We start from the raw sequence: 17,399 nt of genomic DNA, 5'->3' as shown, positions 1-17,399 counted from the left end.
CGTTTGGGGGAGGCTATCTCATGCCTCCAGCTGCCCAACAGAATCACCTGAGATGCCCAGATACCTAACTTCTTACAACCTGCACCAGTTTCCTAATTCTCCAGGCCAGAGGGTCCTCAGAGACGTTTGTCTTCCTCAGTCTTCCCGATCCTCTCTGGACAAAGTCTGGGGCATCTGACCTCATTTTCATTCCTGTAACCACTCTTTCCACTGAAGCCACTGACTGCCACGCACCTGGCACGTGCCACCGACTTCCTGGTCAGTTCCCCACCACCGGTTACTTGACCCTGAAGCAGAGTCAGCGCCCAGAAGCTCCCTGGCATTTCTTCCCCTTTCAAAAGTAGGCGGTTGTGCCCAGCGGGGGCTCAGCTGATTGGAGTGTCATCCTGAGGGTTCGATCCCCAGTCAGTGGCGTACAGGGAGGCGACCAATCCATGTTTCCTTCTGATATCAACCTGCAGTCCCACTGCATCTCCCATGGGCTCCCAAAAGGCCTCCTGGAGGCCTTTCACACTTTCCTTCAGAGTGCGCCCTCACCCAAGGTGCCCACCTGTCTCTCTGCCCACACCCCTTACATCCACCCCTAATGTCAACTCAGAAAATGTTCTCCTCCTGCCTGCTGTGCTCCCACTGCTCACTGCCCTTGTCCTGCCTGACCTTTTTTTTATCATCCTCATCGGCCTAAGTGTAAGCTTCTGGAAGACAAAGACTAAGCCTTCTTCATCCCTGTATTTCCCAGTGACTTGACCGTAGTGGCAACTTAGAGAGTTGTGGGCATTTCTCATACGGACCTGATTTTTCGGTGGGGACATGTGAGAGAAGTGGGCAGCTGACAGTGACAAGCTTGAAAAAGGTGGACATGGAGTCAATGGGCACTGCTGGCCTCACCACCATCTCTCTCCTTTTCACGGTAAACAGACCGCTGGTATAGAGAGCCTTAGAGGGGCTCTAGTCCAGTCCTTCATGCTACAATTGAAAAGCTTTGCAGCGGTTCTCAACCTGTGGGTCGCGAACAATGAAAATACATCCTGCATATCAGATATTTACATTACGATTCATAACAGTAGCAAAATTACAGTTATGAAGTAGCAACAAAAATAATTTTATGCTTGGGGGTAACCACAACATGAGGAACTGTATTAAAGGGTCTCAGCACTAGGAAGGTTGAGAACCACTGTGCTAGAGAAATAAAATGCAGCAGAACCAGGATTCAAATCCCAGTCTGCAGAGCAAAGCGTGGCGTTCCTTACAGCAAAGTGGGGCTGCACACTCCACTCAGCAAGCAGTATCAAGCCGCTGTAGGGCAGGATGATGGCAAAATGAAAATATATTCCCTTTTCAGTGCACAGATGGGCCTTGATCGTTTACAGAAGATGCTATAACTGAGGTTGGTTCCAAAGAAGACTACTATTTTGCATTAAATAGCACATCGATAGCAGGCTGAGATTCCAAGCTGCCGGTTCATTTTAACAGGTCTTTGGGTGACTACAGATTGGATAGTGTACTTGTGGAATTTCCAATGGCCTTATAGATGTCTTTATCTGGAAATTCTGCCATGTCCTCAAAACATGTTCTGTCCAAATCAGAAATCAGAATCTTTCATACCCACCAAACATCAGTCTCCGCTCATTCTCTGATGGTAGCCTCCCTTACTCCTTGTTACCCATGTTTGAACCATGCCTGTTATCAAGTGTCAGTGATTTCTACCTACAACTGTTCTCTGACGCTCTCTCTCCTCCCCTCTGCCCAGGACCACTGCCTAATTCAGACCTTCAGAGCACATCCCTCCACCCCCCACCCCCAAGTGTTTGTCCTTGTAATCTTTCCTGCCATGGCTGCCAGATCACTTGTTCTAAAGTGCCACTCTGAGCAGGGGACAGTCCGGGCTCTGCCTTATACAGGGGTCCTCTGCCTACAAGCCTGAGAGCTCCCTGCTTTGACCCTGAAGGCTTCACAGACCCTGGCACAAAGCTCTCTCCTCTACTTTCTGTTTTGCGGCCCCTGCCATGCACCCGCGTTCTCAAGAATTCTCGGTTGTCCGTGGGGAGTCCACCACTTCTTGTGTCTGTTGCTTGTGGACATGTTCCCTCTTCTTGTCATCCTGTCTTCCTTATTCCCCAGCCCGAGTCACAGCCACATGCCAAATGTTACACCTTCGAGTTTCAGTTCAAATGCTGCTTCTCCCATGAAGCCTTCCTTCCTGATCTGGTTGGGAAGATGCTCTCCCACCTCTGGGCTCACACACCTCTTTGCCGCCTGGTGTACCTGGATTCGTAGGTCATCTGTGCATCTCATACGGCAGCTAGTTTGTCTGCAATTCTTCTGCAGTGGTGAGGGACCTAGAAACAGCATCTCGTTTCTCAAAGTGCAGTCCAGCACTGGAACCAGAGCAAGACTGTTCCCTTATCTCTTCTGCTGCAGCCTGGCAGCGTCAAGGGGTGCTGGGCTTAGTGAAAACCCTGACTGACAGTCGTGTGTGTCTATCTGTATTAAAAACCTGGTTCTAATGTGTGACTAGGTTGCACATAACAATACCCAGTAGAAGTTTATTAGAATGGAGTCAATGGGCGCTAAGGGCTATTTGCCTCAAAATCTCACCAAAGCCCCTAGACCCATGGTCAGCAAACCGCGGCTCTTGAGCCACATGCGGCTCTTTGGCCCCTTGAGTGTGGCTCTTCCACAAAATACCACGTGCGGGCGCGTGCACACAGTGCGATTGAAACTTCGTGGCCCATACACAGAAGTCGGTATTTGTGGAAGAGCCACCCTCAAGGGGCCAAAGAGCCGCATGTGGCTCGCGAGCCGCGGTTTGCCGAGCTGCAGTTTGCCGACCACTGCCCTAGACCAGTGGTTCTCAACTTTCTGGCCCTTTAAATGCAGTTCCTCATGTTGTGACCCAACCATAAAATTATGTTCGTTGCTACTTCATAACTGTAATGTTGCTACTGTTATGAATCGTAATGTAAATATCTGATATGCAGGATGGTCTTAGGCGACCCCTGTGAAAGGGTCGTTCGACCGCCAAAGGGGTCGCGACCCACAGGTTGAGAACTGCTGCCCTAGACACTCCATCATCACAGTTACATATTTATTTTTTCTTTTTTGTTAAACCTCACCCAAGGATATTTTTCCATAGCTTTTTTTAAAAAATATATTTTATTGATTTTTTACAGAGAGAAAGGGAGAGGGATAGAGAGTTAGAAACATTGATGAGAGAGAAACATCGACCAGCTGCCTCCTGCACACCTCCTACTGGGGATGTGCCCACAACCAAGGTACATGCCCTTGACCGGAATCGAACCTGGGACCCTTCAGTCCCCAGGCCGACGCTCTATCCACTAAGCCAAACTGGTCAGGGCTTTCCATAGTTTTTTAGGGAGAGTGGAAGAGAGGGGAAGACAGAGAGAAATATCGATGTGAGAGAAACACATCTATTGGTTGTCTCCTGCACAAGCCTGGACCAGGGCCCAGGCCTGGGAGGAGCCTGCAACCAAGGTATGTGCCCTTGATTGGAATCTAACCGGGACCCTTTGGTCTGCAGGCCGACGCTCTATCCACTGAGCAACCGTCTAGAGCCAGTTACATCTTTGAAGTGTGGTCAGTTGTCTTCAGAAAGCTTAAGTAGAATCTCATGGCTGCTGCTTGGGAGGGGTCACACATCCTTAGCATTTGTTAACACAGGAGCATAGTTTAATTTGTCAAATAAGCCAGCTTTGCTTAATAAAACCCAGAGGGTCTGAGATACAGTACAAACATCTAGGTGTCCAGGAGACAAAGGTTACCCCGTGAGGATCCTGGCCCACCAGGGGGTGGCCAGCCCAAGGCCAGTGGATGGAAGAAATGCTAAAATGAGACCTTGAAAGCTATCTCTGCCCCTCTATCCTTTCACCCAGACAAGCTCTGAAGACAATTGTTTTGAGTTCCACAGAGGGGCAGCTACCTAAAGCTAATTATTCAACCAATCATCATGCAAATTAGGATTTGGGGACCTCTGTCTATATCTTGCTCTACTGTCTGCTCTGGGTAACTTGTCACCACTATGTACCTACCTACAGGGCCTCACCTCTATCTTTCCTGTTTCACTGAATTCCAAGCCAATTCTGAGTGAAAACTTAGTAACGCACATTAACTGGGCCCTAGATTTCAGAAACCTGGTTAGGATGGAAGAGAGCAGTAAAAGACCGGATTCAACCAGTGGACTCTGAAGGCCTCCTCGGAGCCCGGCTGATTCATTAATGAGCCCAGGGGAGGGAAACACGATGCTCCTCAGCTGAGCGCCCTCGCCCTCAGATAGCATCTCCCCGCACACCTCCACTTCCGGAGCCTTCCTGTGGTGAAGAGTTGATTATTTCACTCCTCATCAGATTTATGTAGAAGTCATTCATGCCGTGATCTCTCCCGTGCATTCCAGTTTTGTGAATTTTTTAACTTTTCTAAAGTCACCAGGAAGGGTTGGTTGCAAAATTCTGTAGTGGGAGTTCTTTAAGTTCTCCTATCCTAAGTCCTGGAGGGAAAGGTGCTTACAACCCTATTATGAAACTGTCTTCTATTTTCTTTTTAATTCTCACCCAAGGATATATTTTTATCCATTCTAAAGAGAGAGGAAGGGAGAGAGAAACATCGATCAGTTGCCTTCTCCTACGAGACCCAACGGGGATCAAACCCAAAACCTAGGTAAGTGCCCTGATTGGGGATTGAACCTGCAACCTTTTGGTGCCGGGGACAACGCTCCAACTAACTAAGCCATCCAGCCAGGGCCTGACACTGTCTTCTTAAGCTGAAGTCTCCCTAGAGAACTATGCCTGGCAATGTATGCTTTTGGTTATGGTTCATTTTGGTCTCCCCAGATTACCAGAAATGCAGGTTGGGTAGAGTGTTGGTTTTAAAGCAAGGATAAAAGTGAATAATCTGACACAGAAAGTTTGGGTTTAATTACTTAGAACTTAGAAAGCAGCTTGAACCTTTGGATGAAGCTACTCTATGCACGCAGGAGATGGTTAACGTTTCTGTAACTTTTTTAACATCATTGTAGAATGAATGTGAACGTGATTAAGTCCAGTGAACATGCGTGCATCTGCCTTTCTGCTACATTACTATCCTCTGGAAGTAAAGAACTTTCCAACCTATTTAGCTAACCAAGACCAGTCTACCAGCCAAAGAGAAGCAGAAAGGAATCCCACAGCATATCAATTCAATACCCACACCGCTACTGGAAGTGCCGAGAATTCAACTGTGAGGCAAAGATGTCTCAATGGAAAAGCAGTGTGTGCGTTTGTCTTGGACAAACAGCCTAAGTATTTTCTTGTATATGTTATTATAAGTCCATATGCAATTACCAATAATGTAATTACTTATGATTGTTTTTGTGAACTTTTATTAGCATGGAAGAACAAATTCTCATCCAAAAATTAATCCTGTTTGGTCTTAGACTGCATCATATTTTTATAATATATTTCTTTTGCCAATGATGATGGACTAATGTCTGGCGTAATTAAGCTAATGTTAAAATTAATTGTCATTCCCAGAACTCATATCAATTAAGTGGCTGAAACAAATGATGCATATGCTTTTTTTTTTCTTCAAGTTTTACAAAGTGATTTAAGATACAAGACTTTGAGTGTTGAAAACAGGAGTTTTTAAAGCAGAAGAGAAAGGAGTGGTTGAGGACTAAAATTTCACCATCCAAAATCCACAAAGTGGAACAGAATCGTCAAAGAAAACTTTTAAACTAGACTCATCTCTTCAAAATAGAGGAGAAACACACACACACACACACACACACACACACACACACACAAACACACACGGAGCCAAGTACATTCCTAAATGGCTTCTACTGTACCAAGTAAAACTCCACCATCGTGTTCATAAGTGGAGTCTAAAAAATGTAATTGTGTAAAATGCAGAATCGCATTATTATGAAGATAATTAAAAGCAGTGTTTTCGAGTCCATCTGTCCTAGCTCACTCACACTGGATGAAAGTAAATAAAAATAAAGGTTGTGAAGTTTGCACTGTCCGCAGCTGACCATGCTGGTCTCAGAGAGATCCAGGGACCCCAGGGCCTTGGCTGCCCGGCCATCACCCTCCGGAATCAGGAGATAAAGTTAATGCTTTGAGAATGGGACTGGGCGGGAACAGGAGAGGAGGGGCCATCAGGGACATCCACATCCTGGTTGGGGTGGAAGCCTTACCATAGTCATTTCTGGTGCCTCGGCTTCCTACCCTGCTCATGGTCATGCACACGGACTGAGGAGATCTAAGGTGGGTTCTCAGGGTGAGGGTTCAGGGCACGTGCTTCATTGAGGCCATGCTCTTGGAAAAAAAGAACCTGTAGGGAGTGAACACATCGGGGGAGGAGGGAAGAGGCACTCCACAGCCCACAGATGGATGGGGCATGGCCAACCTGTGTAACTCTGGGCTGCTCAGCTGTTGACCTGCCACAGGGGCCACCATCCGTCGATCCCAAGAGGAAAGTAGGTCACTGTGGTCCATTAGCACCAACACTAACGGCAGCTAAGGGATGGAGCACCACCTGTAAAGGGCTCCAGATGGGCTCTGCATGTCAGTGGAGAGAAAACGTGGGTCACCCCTCAATCATCCGTAGGTGCCACATCCACCATGAAGCCACCATGAAGTTGGTTTGTACGGACAGATCATGGAAAGTCAGGAACCTACCACATCAGGGTAGTGGGTGGACTTAGGTGATTGAGTGTTTTGAGTTCATTTTGTACATGAATATTATTTTTTGTTTTCTATTCTTATCTTTTAGTAAGCCAAATAATTGCTCAAAATTACTTCAATTGTGCCCTGGCCGAGTGATTCAATTGGTTGGAGCATCATCACATACACCGAAAGGTTGTGGGTTCAATTCCTGGTCAAGGCACCTACAGGATGCAAATAATCAATGTTTCTCTCTCTCTCTCTCTCTCTCTCTCTCTTCTCCTTCCTTCCTCTCTCTCTAAAATCAATAAGCATGTCCTTGGGTGATAACTTAAAAAGAAAATTACTTTGCTTGCTTTGCATGGGCTCATGAAGAATTTTAATGTTTCCCAGTCATTCATGTAGTTTTCACAAAACAATTGTGCAAAGCTAAGACCTAGAAATAGCCCAAGTGCCCATAAGTAAATGAGTGGATTAAAAAAAACAGTGTTACAGTGTTACATTTACACAATGGAATACTGTGCAGTTGTAAAAAAGAAGGATCGCTTGAGGAGAAACCAAGATGGCGGCATAGGTAAACACTGGAAATTGCTGCCTCCCACAACAACTTCAAAAATACAACTAAAAGACAAACGGACATCATCCAGAACCACAGGAAGGCTGGCTGAGTGGAAATTCTACAACTAGAAGGAAAGAGAAAAGCACACTGAGACTCAGAGGAGGTGCAGAAGTAAAGCGCAGAGGTATGGAGGCGCACGCGGCAAGGGCTAGCAACTGAGGACACAGCTGTCTTTTTGAATCTGGAGGGAGTCACAAGCCCCTGACTGCTCTGAACTCCAATTCCAGGAAGTCTCTGGGGATCCAGACTCATACGGGGAGAAACTGGACTGCCTGGCAGCAGGCAGAACTCGGAACTCGAGGGCGGCTTTCTCTCAGAGGTGCTTGCAGCGATTACCGGGACACTGAGACGCAGGGCATCTCAAGGCAGGGCTGAGGATCAGCCATAGCTTTGCTCCACCCTGTTGATTCCCTGAGACCCCGCCCCACACAAGCTGCAGCAGAGGCTTTTGCATATGAATACCCTGGCCCTTTGCAATCTGAAAATTACCTAACAAATTGCAGCTGGGCCAGACAGACCCAGAACATCCAAGAGAAGGCCCAAGGCGCCACAGCAGCTTGCATTGCTTCACAGCTGGGCCTCATCGGGGCACCTCAAAACCCCAAACTAGGAAGGGGAATCTGCAAATCTCTTCGTAGCTCCTGCTGGGTAGCCTCAGGCAGAGGCTAAATTAGCACCTCCTTAGATCCAAGAGCCAGTGTACCCAGTGGTCAGAGTGGGACCATCCAGATTACAACTCCTCAGATCCATAAGGGACACACTCAGGGGGCAGACTCAGTGAGCACCAAAGCCCCACTGAAGCAAGTCTTACCCCATAAGGGTGTCTTCAGCACAGAAGTTCTCCCACTGTAGACACAGCTGATTCTCACAGCCAATTGGCCTGGAGATCAATTCCTCCAAGTGATACCTACAACAATCAAGGCTTAACTACAACAAGACTGTGCACAAAGCCCACAAGGGGGTGCACCAAGAGTGTCCACCTCAGGTAATTGGGGAGGCTGAGCCACTGGTCCCTATAGTACACCTAGCACACAAAACCACTCTACCAACACAGGGAAGCAGCCAAAATGCGGAGACAAAGAAACAGGTCACAAATGACAGAAATGGAGGAAAGCAAACGACTGGATATAGAGTTCAAAACCACGGTTATAAGGTTTTTCAAGAATTTTCTAGAAACCACCGATAAATTTAGTGAGACCCTGGAGGATATGAAAAAAGACCAACTAGAAATTAAGCATGCACTGACTGAAATAAAGCATAATATACGGAGATCCAACAGCAGACAAGAGGATCCCAAGAATCAAATCAAAGATTTGAAATGCGAAGAAGCAAAAAATACCCAACCAGAAAAGCAAAACAAAAAAAAAGAATCCAAAAATATGAAAATAGTGTAAGGAGCCTCTGGGACAACTTCAAGCATCCCAACATCCGAATTATAGGGGTGCCAGAAGAAGAGAGAGCAAGATATTGAAAACCTATTTAAAAACTTCCCCTACCTGGTGAAAGAAATGGACTTACAAGTCCAGGATGCACGGAGATCCCCAAACAAAAGGAATCCAAAGAGGACCACACCAAGACACATCATAATTAAAATGCCAAGGGCAAAAGACAAAGAGAGAATCTTAAAAGCAGCAAGAGAAAGAAACTCAGTTACCTACAAGGGAATACCCATACGACTGTCAGCTGATTTCTCAACAGGAACTATGCAGGCCAGAAGGGAGTGGCAAGAAATATTCAAAGTGATGAATAGCAAGAAGCTACAACCAAGATTACTTTATCCAGCAAAGCTATCATTCAGAATTGAAGGTCAGATAAAGAGCTTCACAGATAAGAAAAAGCTAAAGGAGTTCATCACCACCAAACCAGTATTATATGAAATTCTGAAAGGTATTCTTTAAGAAGAGGAAGAAGAAATGCCGGGAGCCGGTCCATCCTTGCTGTTTCAAGGGACCTGGCATATATGGCATACTGTTCTTAATATGTTTGCTCACCTTCTTGGCACTATGTGTTTTAACCAAGGTCTCCTCTCTGAGAAAGGTTGTTTCCCCAGGTAGGGATTTTCCCCTGAAGTTAGGGAGGGAATAAAACCTCTTAACTAAGTGCCAGGCGGGTAATTAATCACTTTAACTATGAACAATCGTGCTTAAGCTACATAATCTTTACTCCCTGGAATGAAGATAAGAAACGCCCTAACCTTTGTAATAGAGATTGATAGGATTGAATCAACTGGTATAAATACAGATGCAATAAGACAGCAAGACCCAGAACTTAGAACACAGAACTGAGAAGACAGAACCAGGAGAAGACAGAACCTACACACAGAACTTAGGACACAGAACTTAGAATACGGAACCGAGAGAGACAGAACCTAGGCACAGAACCTACACAGAACGTTCTCTAGAGACAGAAGAACTTCGCTGGAGAGAACATGGCAAAAGATCCTGGACTGAACCTGACTACAGAAATGGGCAAGAGAACCTGACTAGAACCTGGTGACTGAACCTGGCTGGAGAACCTGGACAGAACCTGGCTGGAGAACCTAGCAAGAGAACATGGACACAGAACCTGGCTAGAGATCCGAAGCAGAACTTCACTGGAGATCCAGACCAGAACTTGGCTGGAGATCCTGGCTAGAGATCCTGGCTAGGCTGCTGATCAACTGAACACTGTCTCCGTGTCCTTCCTTCTTCGCCGACTCCGTCTACACCTTTGGGAACCCCTGGACCTGCTCGGGTTGGACCCCAGCAAAGAAAAAGGTAAAGATAAAAATTATGAACAGCAAATACATATCTATCAACAAGTGAATCTAAAAATCAAGTGAATAAAAAAACCTGATGAACAGAGTAAACTGGTGAATATAATAGAACCAGGGGCATAGAAAGGGAGTGGACTGACAATTCTTGGGGGGAAAGGGGTGTGGAGGTGCAGGAAGAGACTAGACAAAAATCATACACCTATGGATAAGGAGAGTGGGAGGGGTAAAGGCAGAGGGTGGGGTGGGAACTGGGTGGAGGAGAGCTATGGGGGGAAAAAAGAGGAACAACTGTAATAATCTGAACAATAAAGATTTAATTAAAAAAAAGAAGAAGAAGAAGGATCTCTTACCCTTTGAGACAGCATGGAGGGACCTGGAGAGTATTATGCTAAGCGAAATAAGTCAGTTGGAGAAAGACAAGTGTCACATGATCTCACTTATATATGGAATCTAGTGAACAAAATAAAGTAACAAATAAAATATATCCATAGACCTTGAAGCATGTTACAGACTGAAATATTTCAGAGGGAAGGGGTGGGGGAAGCAGGAAGAGATTAACCAATGAACTTATATGCATACTAGAGGCCCGGCACACAAAATTCATGTGCGGGTATGGTTCCTAGGCCTGGCCTGCGATCAGGGCCATCTTCCCCAGCTGCCTGCAGCTTGCCCCACCCCCCACTGCCACCTACCCCAGTTCCCCATTTGCTATCGGGCAATTGGAGCAATGATGGCCAGGGGAAGAGACCGAGAGTTCGGCCATTCCCACTCGCTCACTGGCCCCACCCCTGCTGTGGGTTGCCCTCTGTGTATGGGGGCGACTGGTGGGGTAGGGGCCTTGGCCTGGCACCACCCACATCCCCTACCACCCACCCTCAGTTCCTCATTCACCATCAGGCGATCGGAGCCTGCCAGCCAGGGAAAGGGACTGAGAGGTGATCAGTGCACTTCATAGTGACTGGTCAAGCGGTCATTCTGGTCGTTCCGCCGTAAGGGTCAATTTGCAAATTACCCTTTTATTATACAGGATTATGAGGATAGAGGCCCGGTGCACAGGTGGGGGCTGGCCAGCCTGCCTTGATGGGGGCCCCAGATTGGGGTGGGGGTCTCTGCTGGGGGGTGGGGCCAGCAGGGACGAGGGGCCACAGAAGGTTTGCAGGCCGGCCATGCCCCCACTTGGAGTGTGGATCCCTGCTGCACGGTGGGGCCAGCAGAGGCAAGGGGCCATAGGAGGTCTGCAGGCCGGCCATGCCCCCAGTTGGTGTGGGGGTCCCTACTGGGGGACAGGCCTGGCAGGGGTGAGGGCCTGCAGTCATTCTGATCTTTGATTGTTCTGGTTATTCTGCCATTTCGGTCACTGGGCTTTTATTATATAGGATATGCATAACGCATGAGCAGACAATAATGTGGTGAAGGCCTGGGGAAAAGATGAGAGCAGGATGGAGGGAGTCAATGGGGGTTTGGGGGGGGGGGGATAAGTGAGAGGGACATCTGTAATACTTTCAACAATAAATTTTAAATAAATAATAAAAATAAACTAAAACAAAAACAATGAGATTAGTTCTATTTCTAACACATGAGAAATGGATAGTGCTCAATAATTGCTCTCTTCATGTCTTAATTTTTTTCAATATTTTTCTACTCAGATTGAATGGCTCATTGACCCCTACTTCTAACCTTTCCAATTCACTGTTAAGCTCTTACAATTAAATTTTTATTTCATATGTTGCACTTTTTCAATTCTTTTAATTTCCATTTGTTTTTGGTTTTTATAAGTGACACTAGAGGCCCAGTGCAAGGGAGGGCGGGGGGAGCCCCTCAGCCCAGCCTGCACCCTCTCCAATCCGGAACCTCTCGGAAGATGTCTGACCCCTCAGGGGATCCCTGCGATCAGGCCTAAACCGGCAGTCGGACATCCGTCTTGCAATCTGGGACCACTGGCTCCTAACCCCTCATCCGCCTGCCTGCCGAATCGCCCCTAACTGCCTCTGCTTGCTGGCCTGATCACCCCCTAACTGGTCCCCTGCCAGCCTGGTTACCCTCTAACTGCCCCCCTGCTGGCCTGGTCACCCCCAAAGTGCCCCCCTGCCAGCTTGGTTGATCCCTAACTGGTCCCCTGCCAGCCTGGTTGTCCCCTAACTGCCCCCCTGACAGCCTGGTCACCCCCTAACTGTCCGGAAGGAAGTCAGACATCCAGAAGATATCTGGTTGACCCGGTCTAATTAGCATATTCCCCTTTTATTAGTATAGATTTTTCTGTTGAGGTTCCTCATTTGCTCATTTATAAACATGTATAACTGTAATAGTTGCTTGAGTGTTATTGCTTATTAATTCCAACATCTGGGTAACCAGGAACCAGTTTTCAAAAACTGTGTTTTTCCATTGGCTATGACTCATGTTTTCCCATTTCTTTTCATATCTAGCGATGTTTTATTATACGCTGAACATGGCATGTGGAAGAAAGAGAAAATCACATCTTCCTCATACACAAGTGTTGAACTTGTTCAGACACTGAAACTATTGGCAACTATTTGGTCTTGTCAGCCTTGGTTTTATTCTTTGTTGGAATGGGTCTATTTTTGTTTGGGCCTAATTTTTAGGATCTGTCCCTTGCTGTGGGGTGTTGACTTTCCTCTTAGGTCTGGTCTTTCTGGAATCTCTCTTACATTCCAAAATTTCCAGTGAGGCCTCTCCGCTGCCTAGGCTCGTACCCCAGTGTCACCCGGCCCTGCACGGTGTCACCACTGGGCTGTGAGACTTCAGCAGGTGATCTCTACTCAGTCACGGAGTTCCACCTTTTCCCCGTGCAGCCTGGTCTTAGCCAAAGCCCCACAGCGAGTCAAATGCAGACCTCTCAGTGCAGCTCTCCAGGCAACTACCCTTTCCCAGACACCCTGGCAAACAAATCCCAACCACTTCAAAGCTCAGAGCAGAAAGAGCACCTCCAGGATGAAAGCCAGAACAATTACGGAGCGACACGGGGCTCACCTCATGCGATGCTCTTCTGCGATGCTCATTTTTCAATGCCTGAAAAGAGTTGTTTCATATATTGTCCAGTCCTGTGGTTGTTTTCAGTGGATAGCAAGTCTGGTATCACTTACTGAGTCATGGCTGGTAGAAGTCTTTGAAAAATATTTTACAAGCATGCTAACGTAAACCCTGGTCCAAACTGGGGGAAAAGAATGAAGAATTCCGGAGGGACGTCTCTAGGAAAAAAAGCAGAACAAAGAAAAGCTAATAGAACACAGTGATAGGAGTTTAGGTTGAATTATTTTGGTTATAAATAATATTTACATAGTCATAATAATGTAGATGCCAAATAATGTTTTAAATCAACATAAGCAAAAAGCTATGTAGTTGCGGGGGAAGAGAATAGGAAAATAGTGCGTGTGAGCCTAGAGAAAACCAGGTAGATAAGAAAGCCATGTCCCCATCTTATGGATTTATACAGTCCATAATATCCATAATACATGAAAGTGAAAAATAAAGACACAGCACTTTAAGCTTATTTAGAAATAGTGAGGTACACACACACAAAAACAACAGCAACAACAAAAAAACAACAGAAAATCTGTCTCTAGGAAGTAAGATGGTCTGGTGATTGCTGTTTTTTATTACAAGTCTAATTATACAATTATATATTTTTCATTGTGAAAGATAACATACAGCCCAGCCGGTGTTGCTCAGTGGTTGAACATTGATCTATGAACCAGGAGGTCACCATTCAATTCCCGGTCAGGACACATCCCCTGGATTATGAGCTTGATCCCCATTGTGGGCCATGCAGGAGGCAGCCAATCAATGATTCTCTCTCATCACTGATGTTTCCATCTCTCGCTCCCTCTCTCTTCTCTCTGAAATCAATAAAAGGATTTTTTTTAAAAAGGTAACATATATTAACATGAATAACTGTTTGGCATAGAACAAATAAGTAGAAAGCTAATTAATTCTCAACCATGTCAGAAAATTTATTTCCTTGGGAAGTCTAATTATATTAATTTTTTAAAAAATAGATTTTATTTATTTTTTACAGAGAGGAAGGGAGAGGAACAGAGAGTCAGAAACATCAATGGATGAGAGAGAAACATCGATCAGTTGCCTCCTGCACACCCGCTACTGGGGATGTGCCTGCAACCAAGGTACATGCCCTTGACTGGAATCGAACCTGGGACTCTTCAGCCCACAGGCCGATGCTCGATCCACTGAACCAAACCATTTAGGGCTAATTATATTAATTTTTAAAGATTTCTATTGCAAAATATAAGTAAATGTTCATAAATGTTACAGGTAACACTTAACAAATGGTTAGAGAGCCAAGTAATTATAAACCAAGACCAGAAATTGAACATTATTTACATCCCAGAAGGCTCTTCCTGACTACAACGCCCTCATTCCCACTGAAGACACACCATTCTCCTGTCTGTATGGTAATTACACCCTTGCTTTTTCTTAACTACCCTTGCAAGCATCCCTATAAAATGTAGTTTAATTTTGCTTCCTTTTGAACTTTATATAAATAGCATTATACTGTAACCATAATTTTTATGTTTTGTGTTTCATTCATTCAACTTTAGGTTTATAGATTTGTCCATTTAGTTTCATGTAGCCTACTTTTTTTTTTTAAAGTAAATATTTTTCAGAGAGAAAAATGGCAGCTGAATCGGCAGGCCTGTCATGTACCTCATTCCAGGGCCAGACTGAAAATACAACTAAGTTGGAAAACATTCACCTGGAATTACCAGCTGAGGTCCAGCTGAGGCGGAGACATATCAAGAAAGGACAGAAAACACCTGGAGATCAGAAGGAAGGGCAAGGTCTCGAGAGGAGCTGACCCCGGTCTCAGAGGCGGCAGGCTGGCAGGCTGAGAGAGGAGGGAGCGCTGGGCTATGGGAGGGTCTGGAGCCCAGGCTGGGCTCCACAGCCAGGGCACCAGAGCCGAGACCCGCGGCCCACATAACACCCAGCGGGGCGGCTGGCCAAGGCAGAGTCTGGAGCCTGTTGGAGAGAAAGCGCAGTTTTGGGGTTTTAAAATTTTTTATCTCTAAAAACCCAGAGCACAGGAACTTTCATTTGCAACTACTCACCCTAGGCTTTGGTACAGGGAGGGAGGCGCGGACTTGAGGTGCCTGAGGAGAGACTTCGGTGGAAAGCAGGGCAGGGAGACATGTAAAAGCCGTGGCCAAGAGCCCTGCATTTAGCCATTCAAACCGAAAAGGCCATTTTTCCCCGAAAGGAGCTAGCCGCTCCCGTAGCCTCGGGGCAGCTGATACAACTGTCCCACCCTCAGGAGAGCTGCATACACACCCTGCATTCTGAGCTTTCCAGAGGAAATGAAAGCCGAGGCCAAGCTTATGGGTCTGAGCAGCCTCAAGGAGCCCTCAGAGACTGGATTGGAGGAGGGTCCGTGCACCCCACTACTCTGGGAACCAAACTAATAAAAACTCCAGGTTCCCAGCTGACCCCGTTGGTCCCCATACAAGGATCTCTGTCCAGCCAAGGGCAGAGTAATATTTTGGGCCACTCGCAGGAGTAGCTGTGGGTCAGGAAAACACACCCGTCATAATCCCTGAAAGCTAAACAGAACCTCCCTCACCTAAGGCCCTTTCAGAAACAGACTTCTGAGTGAGTAAGATTGACAGCTGACTAGCAGGCAAAAGGCGGGCAGAGGCGGAGTCCAGGGAATCAGGGGAAGTTTGCTGGCCCAGCCCTGGGCCCCATGAGGCTAACAAACTTACTTCAAAGGGTAAATTGGCCCCTCCTGCTTGCAGCTGAGGCCTGTGGAGAGACAGAAGTGGTGGATCAGTGTATCACTTAGAACATGTAGCAGGTTGTGAAAGCCAAAACACAGTGCCTGACAGTGGTTAGTACCTAAATACCTCACAGAAAACCTAAAATTGGTAGACAGAACAAAAGAGTGAGGTGCAAAGCCACTTCACTTTTTTCCTTCTTTTCTATTTTTTCCTCCCTTTTTACTCCTCTTTCTTATTTTTGTTTTTCTTTACTTTTTTTTCTCCATTTTTAAATTTTCTTCTTTATCTATCTGCTTTATTGATTTGTTATTGAAAGGGCGAGGACTACGCCCTCCACCTTGCCCCAGGGTAAGGACTACGCCCTCCATCTTGCCCCAGGGTAAGGGCTATGCCCTCCATCTTACCTTGGCCATGTGCTCAGCAAGGCTTCTTCCTGGAAGCCAAGCCTCTGCTAGCCACACTCAGGACTTCTTTAAACTAACCAATGACAATCAAGGGAAGTCGCCATAGATATGACCACATCCTGTGTAACAAGACACCGACTTGCGCCTGGCCAATTGGCAGGGCCCACAGTCCTTTCTCCTCCCCTTACCCCAACCCCCTATAAAACCTCTCTCCACACAGAGTTTTCTCTCTCTCGGCCACTTGGCTTGCCGTTGTGTCAGTGAGTGTGGTGGATGGGGAGCTCAAGCTAGCTTGAAATGAAGGACTCTTTGCTTTTGCATCGGACTCGCTGGCTCCCTGGTAGGCCCTTGGGAATCTTGAAATCTGGGCACAACAGTTATTATTCTAGTCTCTGCTGTCCCGTTCATACTAGTATATCCAATTTTCCCTTTCCCTTCTCTTACTCAACTTTTCTTCTTTTTTTCACTAATTTTTTTTCTCACTTTTCTTTCTCTCATCTTTTTTCCCCTGCTTTCTTAACTTTTTTCTTTTTCTTATTTTAAGCCTATCTGCTTTCTCTTCTATTTTCCTTTTCAAATTTTTTTCTTGTCTTTTCATTTCTTTTCTTCCTCCTTTATTTTAAACCACTTTCCTTCCTCTATTCCTCTAATTCCTTATTCTTATTTTCTTTATTTCAACTCTACATCTACATATTATGCCGCTCCCCTTTCTTGTTCTTTTTTGTTTGTTTTATTTTCTCCCCATATTTTTTTCTTTCGTTTTTCTATCATTCTTGCTCTCTTTTCTCTTTCATAATTATCTCTTCTCTGGTGGTTGCTTTTGTTGGTTCAATAGGGGTCTTGTGCACATTCTTGTTTTGTTTCTTCTGTTTCATATTTTGTGTTGTTGTATTTCATTCTGTTCTGTCAGCACCTCCACAACTGCTTGCATAGCATGGTCAAGGGTGAGCCACATCGTCATCCAGCCTGAGAAGAGACTCCATGCACGATTAGGACAATAACATTCAAGACCCAACTACAACAGGAGAACCTAAATAACTTGAGTAAGGGGCTCTCCTAGAGCACCCATCTCAGGAAATCTAAGAGACTGCACCACTGTGTCTCACAAAACACCTACTGCATAAGACCACCCCAAAAAATATGGGAGGCATAGCAGTTTAATCTAATAAATAGGAACAGAAACAAAGAAATAGCAAAAATGGGGAGACA

This window comes from Myotis myotis, unplaced genomic scaffold (genome assembly GCF_014108235.1).
Source record: "Myotis myotis isolate mMyoMyo1 unplaced genomic scaffold, mMyoMyo1.p scaffold_m19_p_1, whole genome shotgun sequence".
Taxonomy (NCBI): Eukaryota; Metazoa; Chordata; class Mammalia; order Chiroptera; family Vespertilionidae; genus Myotis; species Myotis myotis.
Note: the sequence above shows the minus strand (reverse complement) of the source record.